This window comes from Aquarana catesbeiana, linkage group LG09 (genome assembly GCF_042186555.1).
Source record: "Aquarana catesbeiana isolate 2022-GZ linkage group LG09, ASM4218655v1, whole genome shotgun sequence".
Lineage (NCBI taxonomy): Eukaryota > Metazoa > Chordata > Amphibia > Anura > Ranidae > Aquarana > Aquarana catesbeiana.
In genome coordinates, this window is record NC_133332.1 from 219,487,673 (window position 1) to 219,500,418 (window position 12,746).

Genomic DNA, 12,746 nt, shown 5'->3' on the forward strand with positions numbered 1-12,746 from the left:
CCTGACTGAGCCAATTCCTTCATTTGTGTCTGTCTCGTTCCTATACCCAGACACTGCAGCTCACCATGGGAGGGTTTCAGTTAAGACACTGCTGTTAATCCAGAAAGTGGGCAGGACAAAGTGCAGCCAGGTGCTGATTAAAGTGGAAGTAAACACATTGATTTAACGGTTTCAGAAAACAGTTAAATTCCTGGCATGCCGGGATTGCTAACAGTCACATTTGCTTGTGCTGTCAACCAAACTGTCAAACCACCGAATGGCTGGTGTCATAACTGATCACATGTGTAGCATCATGGCAGTTGAAGATTAAACAGAGGCAAAGATGGCAGCTTCCTTGGCTTAAACCAATAAGAGGGTTTAGTTCCACTTTAACCAGCTACAGGCTTGTAAACTAGCAGTGACAATGCTGATGGCCACACCCCTCAACCTGTTGTAGTGAAAGCAGGCACAGCCTACATGAGAGTGCCAAATCTGCCTTGAATGCAGGAGCAGCAAAACATCATTGCCACATCATCACAGAAAGCTGCATTAAAGTGGATGTAAACCCTCTCCTATACCCAGTGAAATGAACAACCTCAATACACAGGGATGAAACAAATCTCCCTACATAGGTTTTACATGTACATCTGCTGTCTCCAGCTTTCTAGACTCTTTAGAAAGTGCACATAGTGTTAGGAATTTTTCTTACTGTTCCAGCAGTGGGAGTGGAGTGTGGGCATACACTGTGTGTGAGCTGATTGGAGAAAAAGCACCCCCCCCTTATAGGCAGAGGAAAGAAGAAACTTGCAGAGCTGTGCTGTGAAAGACTAGCTCTCTGCTTATCTGTCTCTAAGTTCCCCAAGTTCCCTCCCTGACATAAATTTCCAGCTGCTTTTATCTTGTGTGTCAGAGCTTGTCATAAGTTATCATGCTGATATCAGAAGAACGGAGTAGCAGAAAGACACGGGACTTAGGGCTTTGCAGAGAGATAAGTAAACACTACAGATATATGTGCCCAGGCCAGATTTCATGAATAGGGTTTACATCCACTTTAAAGCACTGTTCCGCCCCCCAAAAAATTAAAAGCCAGCAGCTACACATACTGCAGCTGCTGGCTTTTAACAAAAGGACACTTACCTGTCCTGGAGTCCAGTAATGTCAGCACCGCAGCTGATGTTTTCATCGGCTGTCGAGTGCTGCCGCTGCCATTGCGGGTAAGGGTACCCGGCAGTGTAGCCTTATGGCTTCACGCTGGGAACCCTACTGCGCATGCGCGAGGCCCCGCTCCTCTCTCCTAGTGGCCGGCGACAGGGAGAGGAGGAGGGAGCCCCGCGGCCCGGACTCCCGGAAGTGGGAACAGGATACCTGTCAAAGACAGGCATCCTGTCCCCCCTCCCCCCCGAAAGGTTCCAATTGTGGCACCGGAGGGGGAGAGGAGACAAATGAGTGGAAGTTCCACTTTTGGGTGGAACTCTGCTTTAAGTGTACTTCTCTGGGAGGATCCACAGGTATTTGTGGTACTTTACAGGAGGAATACCAAAAAACTGCAAGCGTAAATATACTTGTAATTAGGTGCTGCGGTGCATATTTCTAATGGGAGGCCATAGTTCTACTTTAATACATCATCAAATAGATATTTTTAAATGTAAGCAAGATAAGTACCTGACTTTGAATTTGTATCAGCCCCTTGCACTTACTGTAGAGCCTAGCTTAGAGAAGGGTAGGAAGAATTAGCACAAAGAGCAAATCAGGTGTTTTGCAATGCAAGAAGTATGCTGATAGGTTGAGAGAAAAGCGTGAACCGAGAGATGAGCTCATCAGTGTGCTGCTTCTTCTTTCCCTGTCCTGTCACAGGGTGAAGGGTGGGAAGCGTACCTGTAAGTAAAAAGGTAAATTGCTGAAGAGGGAAATCATGCCCCCCTAACCTGCTAGACAGAGCTGTGCTGTGGGGCAAGGCTGTGTAAATTGCAAGGCTGGATAGACAAACTACAAATCCTTTGACAAGTAAAACTGCTGCCTTATATGTATTTAATCTGTGCATTTAGCTGTTTGCCTGGAGTTTAACTTTAAGTTAATTCAATTTAGATATTTGCTTTATTGGTGCGGCAGGTCAGTAGTTCATGTAACCAGTGCAAATAAGCATAGGCATAAAGGTCTCCTGTAAGGCACAGCGGTAGACGTCTGACTGTGTATTTATAGTCATTTACAGTAAAATAAAGTGAAAATGTTTCTCTGTAAGGAATATACTGTGCATAGAATAATGTTGGATCTTCATTCTGTACAGTCAGTGTATCACACATCACTCTATTCATTGTCGTCTCCTTGAATTGCTCTTTTGAACGTTCTAATAGAGTCTCCCTAAGCAGCTGGGCTCTTTTTTTGGTTAGTTCAGCTGCCTGTCTAAACAGGAGCAACCAGTTGGCTATTTAAAGTGATGAGCCGTTTGCATTTGAGTTGCTGGATTTTCATGCATGGTGTGGTCATCATAAAGGAGTCCCACTCTACCTGCTAGACATTTAAATCTTGGTTCATTATGGAGAATGCAGCAGGAATAATGTAATCACCCCAAAGTGGGTGTACACCCCTAACTGTCCAAGCTTGTTGTAAAGAGAGCTGTAAGGGAAATCTCAATGGTGAAGTCATTAAGAGATATATGAAGCCATCAGGTGACCCAACACAAGTGATAGTGATAACAGCAATGCCATCTTTGGATGGACTGCTATTTGCTTAACAGTCTATCTGGAAGTAGAAGCCCCCTTTAATGAACACACATTTGAATGCCAGTGATGCCAGCTTGCAGTGTGGCATTTGCTTTAGTGCTGAACAAAGAACAATGGCTGTTGTACAAGTGGCAAAGTCCCAGCAGATGATGTCAGCTACACTCTTGCTAATAAAAACAACCCACGCGCAAAATACCTTGCCTATTGGCTGTAAAACAACCAAGTTTTATTGCAGATAGAAACGTGATGCATTCCAGGAAAATGGAGACATGAACATTTTTGGTGGAGCAACTTTTGTTATCTAGCAAAGTAGAAGTTGTCATATGGGTGAGTGCTGTGTGCTGAGCCATGCCCCTATGCAACAGGCGCACTTAGCACAATACACACAGGATCAGATGTCCTGAATGCAGCCCTGCTAGCTCTTATCTGCCCCCATCTCAATGAGCCTCAGTGAACACTGCTTAATCCTTTATCTCAACAAAGTCAAACTTTTTCCTGCTCATTCACTCATCCCCAGGATGGGAGAAAGTGGGACTGAGTGCCAGACTGGTGACTGATGCCTGGAAACCCGAGCCATGCTTTAAATCCCTCTTCCGGGACCCCTGCAGAGCTGGCTAGCAGAGGTCAGGTCTAGATAAGAGAGGCCCAGGATACTGAGAGAATTGTACACCATGTTATATTTTTGTGTGTAGTGAAAGCATGAATGCCCTTGAAGCTCATAAGTCATAGAGAATATACCTAGTATAAACCTCATATTATCGAGGATTACCCCAGCCCTGTGCATACCAGTGTTCTCTGTCAGCCCTGATTTTATAAATGTGTAACTAGACAATGTACTTTTTCCATTTTAGCATCCTACATATTTAGTGCATTAAAGGGATGCTTAACAAAGAACTTTGGAGTGATGTTTTTGCAGGCCACATGCATCCTTCTCACTGCTTCTTTGCAACACTCAGTGTTTTTTTTTTAATTGAGTTTTAACAAGGCACCAGCTGTTTTCCTGGGAATACAAATTACATTTTCTTACATAATTTTGCAACTGAACACTTCAGGAAGGTTGGAGTTCCCAGTCTGTGACCCTGTTGTAAGCCAGTAATTCAGAAATGATTCAAGCTCTCAGATCAGCACGACAGCCAGGTAAATTGCATTTTTAAAAAAAGTAGTTATAGTTCAAAGAATCAGTGCACTAGTAATACCCAATATAGCTCATGAACTCTCCAGCTGCTGGATATAATCTGCCACCCCCCACAGAAAAACAATAAAATGTAGAACCAGCGCTCTTCATAAACAACTTTCTCTCGAAAAAAAAAATGTCAATCTAATTTATCCATTAAAGTGCATGTCCCAAAAAAGTCCTAGATGTATCTTGTTCTTTTTATTCTTGATGTGAAAAAAAGTGTAAGTTGATCACAAGTGAGATTTTCAAAAGAAGACTTCAGCAGTGGCAGTCTGCATATTTTACTTAGAACATGTTTCCTTTGAAACCTCTACCTCCTTTGTTTGCATTAGAATTACAGTTAAAATGCACCTTAGTATCTTACAACCCAAAAGATTTTGTGTCTTTGTCTGTCCCTCTATATCAGGCGACATGCAGCTCAGTTAAGATGTAGCAGAGTAAGAGAAGCTCCTGATGCATTGTGTGAGATGATTTTTTTCCCCATATTTTTATTCAGTTGTGAGCACAGGTCCTAGTTTTTTGTATTCTTCCACATGTGCTGCACTGTTGGAAGACCCAAATACTTTTTCACAGAAACCTCTGCGCACAGTGGGGTTGACTTATGTTATTATTGGGGTGTTGACTTAATGACTTATTACCTATTTTATCTTACAACATTTTAGTTCCAAATGAGTAATACTCAAAAAAAAATGTGAATGTATGTGATATTGGGAAGTGGAAAGAGTTCTATATTAAACCTCTGTGTTCAAGTGAATGTTAACTCTAGAAACCAAACAGCCATCAAGTTTTTAGTGTCCCAACCGGTGAGAAATAAGGCCAGATTGATTGGCAACATGGCAGCTCAGTGGACAGCAGCTTTGTGACAGATGGGTCCTAGGCTTAGTTCTTATAAAGCTATCAGCATGGCATTTGTAGGTTCCCCACCAATATAAAATCACATTGGTAGATGAACTGACTGGGATGTGCGTATATTAGATCATATGCTCCTTGGGGGCAGGGACTAATGTGAGTAATCCTGTACTATACAAATTAACACATTATTAGTGAAAAAATTGGTCCGAATCTGCAGCATTCATTTGCTCAGGGCAGCAAGATGTGACTGTGTGTATAGTACATAGCTAAGTACTTATGTTCCGCTCTTTCAGACCAGCAATTATCTATCAGATGTTAAATGCCAGAACAGAAGTATTACTAACCCCCTCCCCCCCCGACCCCCCCCCCCACACACACCTATTTCCTTAAAAACAAACCTAGCGTGCAAGTTGCTGAGGAACTAAAAGTACCAGCATGCCCTGCCTCCCTGTCAGCCAGTGCTCTGAGGACTTTTAGTTATTTTAGCTAAATACCTACCAATCCTCTTTTACATTATTCTTGGGAAGGTCATACCAAGACACATAGGCCCTTCTCTTCGAAGACATTCAGTGCATAGTACAGAGGCATTTCCCTTTGTCTGTGGAGGAAGAACAAATGCCAAATGGCTGTATAGATTCTTCTACAAGTTGGTACATTTCTTGGTAAAATGAGTGTTAGTGATGCTGTTTAGCCCTCTCTGTAATTTGGAACTAAATGACCCAATTGTATCAAATGAATCTGGAATTGGTGGAATCCGTTAGCTAGGTTAGGTTTCTAGTTTAGTAATCTCAGTTTACTAACAGGTTTCACAGTAAGCACACCCAAATTAACATTGAAACTTTAATTGTAGAACACAGTTCTATCTTTTGTTTATTACAAATCACCCAGGAGTGGTATAACATCAGGATCTTTCACCTGCTCCTACTTTACATGCAGACCCAGCCATGCACCCTTTTTTTTATGGGGTTGTTGAATTGAATCAATATGTGATGTTTCATGATGAATCAGGTGATGGCGAGTGGACCAAAATATAAAGCCCTTACTAGGAGATTGTAAAGGTTGGCAAGGACTTCTTAAAGCAGAAGAATGTTTATTTACCTGTTATCAACTGTCACAGCAAACCCAAAAATCATCGGATCGTGGGTAGAGCCATGCTAATAATTTTTTTGGCACACCCCCCCATGTAAAACTGTGCATCCAGAACCATTAGATTGCAGCATAAACTCATCTGCCAGCTGTTTCAGGCTTGCTAGCTCTCATTAGTGCAAGATAGGCATGGCAATACAAAATGCTGCCACTCGAGTGCTATTTTCTGCATTAAGCCTTAGCAACTTGTTTTTTTATCACTATTATCAGATGGGTGAAAGACAGATCGTTTTTGATTAGTTAAGAGTTAAGTTTACCATACATGAAATGAACTTCATCCAATTTCTGCTGAACTGGTCAAAATTTGTTACGTGGGTGGCTCTGTCCTTTTGATGGATCTGCCAGACAAAAAGTTCTTAGCCTGAACAGCGCCTGCATCCAATCAGATGCAGGCACTGTTCTGATATTCTGACAGCCGTGGGTGCAGGCTGTCAGAATGCAGATTCATCCATCCATGCTAATTGCTCTCAATTAGCCCTGAGGCTAAATCTTAACATGTATGGCCAGCTTTAGTCTGGCCACATGACCCGGTTAAATTTAGTTTATCTGATGTGGGTTGAATTGTGTAGACATTCCAGTGTGCTGGGGAGGTCATATAACATCCATTTCACCAGTACAAATTGGATAAAATTGTATGAAACGGGGATTAAATAAGTTGGATAATTGTTTCAATATGCCAGACACACATGCTTTAGTGAGAATGTTTGTATGTGTGTGAAATGGTGCAGAGCTTGAAGTCTCTTTCCTACAGTCACTATAACATTGTACTATTCCAGCGTGTGCAGGTGTTCCATAGAAATAAAATAAAAATAAGAATATTGTATTGGTTAAAATGTTGTAGCATGTATACCTCCTTTTCCTGTATGTTGTGCATTGTAAAATGCAGAGACTGAAGTGTGCAACAAGTGTATGGTCACAGAGAAAGTTGACAGTTGTTCCTGGTTCCCATGACAACACTGGCATCCTACAGAGTATAGTATGGATAGCCATGTACCATTAAGGGTCTGGATGCTGGATCATTGTGAAAGCTGTCCTCACTAGTCGTAAATCTGATTCTCCACATTCTAAAGCAGCGACCTGTTCTCAAGTCTTAGTTTTTGGGTAGGCACTAACATTTTAAAACAATTTGCAAGGATGTTTGCCTATTTATCTACCTGTATGCCCTATTATGATGTGCCTTAGATTGGGAAATAATTTTCAAATTTGATTTTTTGTAATTCGTAATAATAATTAAATAAAATGTACTACTTTTTATTCTGATCATATTGCATTGATTTGTTTCTGGCACCGTAATAATCCCCTCTTCTCTGCTCCCTATTGTATGCAATTATTGGGATGAGGTGCCTTATCTATTAAGGACATACCAACCACTATCTCTCTTTTAATTCGTAATAAAAATGTCTGAATAGTTCTAATATGATAACGTCCACAATGAAAGAAATACAGATGATGTCAGCAAATTTAAAACAGTTGGTAACTAATGTTCTCAGAGTTTTATCTGATAAAAGGGGGCTTCCTGTAATTAATAGATATGTTTTTTTCCCATGTTCTTTGTGTTTTGTGCCCAAAATGTGTTTGATTACTCCAGTGTTTCTTCTAACTCCAGCAATGCTCCTCACAGTGTCTGTGGTCTGCCACTGCATGTTCCATTTTCTACCAGCAATTATTAATTTTTATTGTTTTTTCAGAATTTTCCGGAATGCCAAACTTTTTCATGAAAAAATATCAAATTACTATTATTAATGTATTATAATTATTATGTTATTTTATAGTAACTTTGCCAAACATTCAGAAGATGCTATATAAGCACTACTGATAATAATAGTAACTTTGTACAGCATTCAGGAGATAAGGCTATATAAATACCACTGATAATAATAGTAACTTTGCACAGTAGCACAGCAGATGATGGCACTATATAAATAAGTTTCTAATAATACTAATAATAGCAGTAGGGTATGTAGGGTCAGGCTTACCCTTTCCTATCTTGTTTCTGAAGCACAGGTCCTGTTTGATCAGCTATTCTCCAAAGCTGGCATTCCCTCCTCGGAGCTGCCTAGCTAAAAATCTTCAGAACACTTCCCGTAAACTTTTCTTGCCAGCTTTCCTCCGTTAAAAGTTAAATGGAACAGGCGCAGCTTCTTTGACGTCTTAGGAGTTACTTTGTAGCAGCGCCTTGCTGAGATCGTCTATTTAATTGTCTGCTGATTGTACCTCCCTGTGGCTGATAGCAGGAGGTTACCTGCTGCCTAGAGGAGAGCTTTGTCCCATCCCAGCTCCAAGCCCTGAGCCCATCACTGTCTACAGCCTTATTTGAACTTCAGCTCCTCCAGTTCTTTTGTGGTGGAATGACATGCTGGAAAGACTAAGACAAAAAAAAAGTAGTTGTACCCAGCATGTAAAGAGCTACAGAGTTTCTGGTTGGACAGTAGTTTACTTCCACTCCCACACATGTGAGAGAGCAGCCAGGAGGACAGGACACACGAGCCCTCGGACCCCCCCTTCTCTTCCCTCCTGACCACAAACATTGGAGAGTCCTGAAAGCGGTGATGTCATGCCTCTCAGTGAAAACTAATTTGGCATGCCCAAACTCCACCTCTCCTCCTCTTCCCTGGCAGCTCCTTCTAGGCACTTATCTGTAGATCTGTGAGGTTGAAAAGTGTACAGGAGTAGCAAAAGAACCTGCAAGACACCTAATGTATCAAAGCCCAATGTGCTACTTATGTCTGAAGGGTTAAACTCCCAAAATGTAAAATTACTCTGAGTTTCTGGTGAGACCTTTCTGCAGTGTTCTCAGATCTTCACACTTGCTGTGACCATTATGAGGGATTCCCACCTGGATGATGCTGGATGTTGTATTTATTTTATATGATAGTGGATGGAGTAGAGGGGTGAGAACACCCCAAGGTAGATGGGAGCAAAGTCAGGAATTATGGCAGGAAACTGTTATTATTATTATTAATATTATTATTATACAGGATTATTATTATTATTATATATTATACTGTTATGGTTGCACATAAGAGCAACAGGGTGACTCAGCCCAATGGACTCTGTTTATAACTGAATGGCATTTTTAAGTAGACTGGCCACCTTTCTGAAGAACTCTCTATAGCAATGTTTATGTGTCTGTGGCCATGTAGCACAACCCCATTGTTATTTCAAGCATGCAGAGGGTCCCCCATTTCCAATGTGAAGCTTTATTGCAGCATATTTGTTCCCTTTTACCTGCCAAGGATTTGTATTTCTGCCCATCTATTTCTGAGATTTTAATAGCTCTGCCAACCTACACAGCCTTTGTGGCAGTGGAGGAGAACTGAGTTTTCTCTGCTGCAGTTCAGCAACACTAACAGGTCTCATCCCCTTCCCTACTACTGTATATAACTGGACAGTGAAAGGTGAAAGAGTGGATTCATGAGCCCATCTCGGGGTCACTCTGATCTCCATACCTATCAGCATTGCTGCTTGCACTGCAGCACAACTGATTGGCTCCTTGTGCTGCTTCTCCTCCAGTCTGAGCTCTGCTTTATAGGGACTGCAAGAAGCTGACGTCAGGTCAAATGTAGGTGCTTAGACTGCTTGCATTTAAAATAAATATAAGGATTAAATATATACAGAACCGCATTAATTTGTGTCTTTTATACCTGCTTAGAGTTTGGCTTTATTCTCAGAGTACACACCTATATGGCGTGCCTTTTGTTTTTTTCTTTTAAAGGGTATGTTTATTATACTTAAGTAAACATCACAGCAACAACTAAAGCTTAGTAGTGGTAAAACAAAGCTTGCCAAACAGGGCAGTGCACAGAGATGCAGCTTGATCAAGTACAAACAAAAGAAAGAAAGAAGAATTATCCATTTAGGAGTGCCTTTATTTAGACACCTAGTGTCCTCTCCTTTCCCAATGTTACTACCAAACCTAATCACACCATATTTTCTATTAATACCTTTTAGTGCAGTAGCACTCACAGAGCGTCCAAACCTCATGTCATCTAGTTTAGGGGTGCCTTCTGGGTTCTTCGGGGTGCTTTGACAAAATGCCTAAAAATTGCTCTAAACTGGCCAAAAATTGTCAACAAGCCTATCTTTTTTGTTCCACAAAGCTACAGGTTTTTATTGTGCACCATTACAACCTTGGGCACTGTGGGGGCCATCTGCCAGCTTCCTAATCACCAATGACATACTAGGTTGATAAGGAGGACATTGGGCCCCTAAAAATGTCCTTATTCAGCCCTCCCCCGCCCTTCTCCATCAGCAATGGGTTCAGATTAACTGAACGAGGGGTAGAAACTGAGGGAGAAGAGATACGCTGGAATACTAGTCAGTACCAGTGTGCAAAGGTGTATTTGCTTTGTAAGAATAAATTACCTCTAATGTTGGGTGTCTTACATGTGTGGATGCTGCTGTGATATGGAAACTATAAATTTAGATTTTTACATTTTAGAATGGGTTGCCTTGACATTGTGCAGAATTAAAGGGTGTCACAACTGAAAAAAGGTTGAGAAACACTGATCTAGATCATGTGTCCACCTGTACCTTCCCATAAATTGTCTGTCCTTTTTTACATCCCTAACACATGCAAGCATCACATGTCAAAACCATGCTACTTGTGTTCACCAACAATGAACTGCATAGAATCATTTTACATGGGAGAAACAGCAATGCTTATATTTCGCTGAAAGCCAGTTTTGCACCATATTCCTTGTGTACTAAATGCAACACGTCCGTAAGAATTTAGCCAAATTAAAAATGTGCGCCTTTCATTCTCCACGCATAAGCTCACTGTTCCTATATGTGTCTATATAGTGCTGCTTTGTACTGTAAACATCTGTCCAGAGAGTTAATCAGTATGTGTGGACGCATGCATTTCATTTTATGTATGGACAGAGCAAAACAGCAATGCACATGGTAAAGGAAAGGTCTTATTTGAACTCCTGGCAACCAGATACACTATTGAAATATATTTGTGGCTTTTTCCTGTTAAAGGATTTGTATTTCTCTCCACCTAATTCTGAGAAATACATAGCCCTGCCTAACAGTACAGCCAGCATGGTGACCTGATTTTTATCTGTAAGTTAAAGTGATTGTAAAATCAGAAGGTTTTTTTTATCTTAATGCATTAAGATAAAAAGCCTTCTGTGTGCAGCAGCCCCCCCCCCCCCCCAATACTTATCTGAGCCCCATCTCTACCCAGCGATTTCTACAAGTGAATCGGCCATCCAGGACTCCCTCCTGATTGGCTAAGACACAGCAGCAGCGCCATTGGCTCCCGCTGCTGTCAATCAAACTCAGCCAATCAGAAAAGAAAGTGGGCAGGGCCAAATTGCAGCTCTGTGTCTGAATGGATAGACAGAGCTGCAGCTCGGCTCAGGTGCCCCCATAGCAAGCTGCTTGCTGTGGGGGCACTCAACAGGAGGGAGGGGCCAGGAACTCTAGCCAGGGACCCGACAAGAGGAGGACCTGGGCTGCTCTGTGCAAAGCCACTACCCAGGGCAGTTAGGTGTAACATGTTTGTTACTTTAATAGAAAAAAAAAAACGAGACTTTACAATCTCTTTAAAGTGACTCTAAACTCTGGTTAAGATAAAAAAAAGTATGGTACCTTCTGTTACTCTTATGCCCCGTACACACGGTCGGATTTTTCGACGGAAAATGTGCGATCGGAGCGTGTTGTCGGAAAATCCGACCGTGTGTGGGCTCCATCACACATTTTCCATCGAAATTTCCGACACACAAAGTTTGAGAGCAGGCTATAAAATTTTCCGACAACAAAATCCGTTGTCGGAAATTCCGATCGTGTGTACACAAATCCGACGCACAAAGTGCCACGCATGCTCAGAATAAAGTAAGAGACGAAAGCTATTGGCTAGTGCCCTGTTTATAGTCCCGACGTACGTGTTTTACGTCACCACGTTCAGAACGATTGGATTTTCCGACAACTTTGTGTGACCGTGTGTATGCAAAACAAGTTTGAGCCAACATCCGTCTGAAAAAATCCTTGGATTTTGTTGTTGGAATGTCCGATCAATGTCCGATCGTGTGTACGGGGCATTAGGCTCCCATAGATCTCCAGATTCCTGCTCTGATTTGACATCCTGTTAGACGGTGGCTATTAACATTTTCCATGGTCCTGCTGTATGTAGGAACATAGCCACCCTCTCTTGCTCGCTCCCAAGATGGGCTATAGGATTTGTAGTACGCATAGAGCTGTGCACACGACCACAACTAATGTGCACTACTCATTCCAAACAAATGGAAGTGAAGAAGAAAACGAGATTCAAGAGCTTATAGAGGATTTTACAAGGAAGCAGAACAATACAGTAAAAAATAAGTTCATGAAATTTAGATTTGTTTTGGGGGGGGACACACAAAGTGAAAAATTCTGAAAAAAAAACATCAATTGCAGCCACTGTGCCCCATCAAATGTAGCCTCACTGTGCCCATCAAATGCAGCCTCACTGTGCCCATCAAATGCAGCCTCACTGTGCCCATCATATGCAGACATTGTGCCTATCAAATGCAGCCTCACTGTGCCCATCATATGCAGCCACTGTGCCGATCAAATGCAGCGCCACTATGCCCTTCAATTGCAGCCACTGTGCCCTTCAATTGCAACCACTGTGCCCATCAATTGCAGCCTCACTGTGCAGTGCCCTTGATATGCAGCCACTGTGCCCCATGATATGCATCCACTGTGCCCCATGATATTTAGCAACTGTGACCCATGATATGCAGCCACTGTGCCCCATCATATACAGCCACAGTGACATGACCGCCGTCTGACCGGCACTTACCCCATCTTGGTGGCGGGTCAGGTAGCGAGCTGTGTGGGTTCTCCATGCTGTCCTCCATGCTTTCCTGTGTCTTTTTTTCCGT

The 12,746-nt window shown here is 42.1% G+C and overlaps 2 protein-coding genes across 8 annotated transcripts in view; one reads left to right on the plus strand and one right to left on the minus strand.

Moving 5' to 3' along the window:
- ANGPTL2 (angiopoietin like 2) overlaps nt 1-8,395 on the minus strand; it is a 70,506-nt gene extending 62,111 nt beyond the window's left edge. For 2 of the 3 annotated variants that reach the window (XR_012236047.1, XM_073599736.1), the window contains exon 1: nt 7,851-8,391. The gene's annotated coding sequence lies outside the window, so the exon portion shown is untranslated. Of the gene's footprint in view, nt 1-5,226; nt 5,327-7,850 lie in introns of all 3 variants that reach the window. The other variant, XM_073599737.1, reaches the window with a different exon arrangement.
- The window catches only part of RALGPS1 (Ral GEF with PH domain and SH3 binding motif 1), an 839,296-nt gene that overhangs the window by 452,181 nt on the left and 374,369 nt on the right, over nt 1-12,746 (plus strand). The gene's annotated exons all lie outside the window — the stretch shown is intronic.